Below are 1979 nucleotides of genomic sequence, written 5' to 3'. Positions count from 1 at the left end.
AAATCCCATGGACAGAGGAGCCTGGTAGGCTGCAGTCCATGGGGTCACAAAGAGTCAGACACGACTGAGCGACTTCACTTCACTAAGTACCTGTACAAGGATAGCTAAGGATTAAAAATGTATTTTATCTAGTATTTTCCTCAAGGGAAATAATTTTGTGGGTAGTATGGATAATTCATTTTAAAATATATTTTTTGAGACTCAGAAGGATATCGCAGATCTAACTCCTGTGAGCAGAGGATGAGTTGCCATCACAAGGCTGGCACATGGTATTTGGTCATTCCTATAATATTGTCTTCTCACCCACATATGGTCCCATGGCCTGTGTATTTAAAAGTTGTTAAAACAACCTTATTTTTCAGTAGGAAGGACTTTTGAGGAATCCCCAAGCATGTTTGGACTTGTGTAGGCAAAATTAGGCAAATAGAAGGGTAGATTAGTTTGGGACTGTTGGATTAATTTCCATAAATGGAAGACTGGGCTTGGAAAAGAGGGAATCAAGTAGAGCAGTAGCATGATAAAAATAAGTACATTTTCATGTTATCACTTACTATCCTCAATACATCAGATTAACTGAAGCAGATTTTAAAAAAGGACATCTTCCTATTTTTAGAGCATAGAGAACATTGAAAAAATTAATGAAAGAGTCAGATAATAGTTCCATTCAATAAATGTCACACAGAATTACACTGTTACTAAATTAAATTATAGATAGTCAGATCAAAGGAAAATTAAAGATTTTTAAAATACTTCCGGGTAGGAAAAATATTCTATTGTTATGTATGATACCAAAATCTCTAGTGCAATTGTGAATATGAAATTTCTTTTGAGCATGTAGTGAGTATGTGGAACTCAACAAAAGAAAAAGAAAACAAAAGAGCAGATTCTTGCATTCACTCCAGGATAGCAGTAGCAGTGTTATTTGCTCAGTCATGTCTGACTCTTTGCAACCCCATGAACTGTAGCCTGCCAGGCTCCTCTGTCCATGGGATTCTCCAGGCAAGAACACTGAAGTGGATTGCCATTCCCTTCTCCAGACCATCTTCCTGACCTGGGGATCGAACCCAGGTCTCCTGCATTGTAGGCAGATTCTTTACCAACTGAGCCACAGGGAAGATCACTCCAGGATAATCTTTCCTAAATATGACTGCCCAGGTTGGCTGACCAAGGCTTTCTAATTACACAAGCATGTAATGCTTTTCTTGGTACTGTATTATAACCTCCTTAGCCTTAGATGACTGAATTAGAGTTGGCAAAATGATTCCAGGAAAACTCATTAGTAGGTAGGCTGCTAAGTCGCTTCAGTCGTGTCCGACTCTGTGCGACCCCAGAGACGGCAGCCTACCAGGCTCCCCCGTCCCTGGGATTCTCCAGGTAAGAACACTGGAGTGGGTTGCCATTTCCTTCTCCATAAGTAGGTAGGAGTGAATCTATCATATTATTACTCAAGAGAAAAGTAACAAAGACACCAGGTCATGTTAATACTAAGTATGAGAATGAAGCTCTTTGATCTTGCCTGAGTTCTATTCAAAGTTTTGATTGCTCATTGTTTCCTTCTTTAAAATGATAAAAAATATATCTATCACTGAAATTCAGCACACACTGAGAGATGAAAATTTAGAAGCAATCTCTTTGGAGTCCAGTAAAAGACAAAATGGTCCAATATTATCACATTTTATAAACATTGTTTTATTGCTGTTGTAATTCAGTCACTAAGTCATGTCCAACTGTTTGTGACCCCCATGGAGAGTGGTTCACTGTTGGGGGCCAGAGTGAGGTACTCCACCCGTGACAAAGGTCATGAGGAAGGAGGCTCGACATACGCAAAGGCGGGATCGAGCCTCAGGAAGTCCCCCTGGAAATCCTCGAGCGTCTACCCCCCATAACCCAGAGCCTGCCCTACTTTACTACTTTGTGCTCTTACCTACACCTCTGACTTTACGGGGGGCTGTCCCCCACCACCTCTTTTGGAGAAGGAG

Source organism: Bison bison, unplaced genomic scaffold, assembly GCF_000754665.1.
Source record: "Bison bison bison isolate TAMUID 2011002044 unplaced genomic scaffold, Bison_UMD1.0 scf7180017864198, whole genome shotgun sequence".
Classification (NCBI taxonomy): domain Eukaryota; kingdom Metazoa; phylum Chordata; class Mammalia; order Artiodactyla; family Bovidae; genus Bison; species Bison bison.
Note: the sequence above shows the minus strand (reverse complement) of the source record.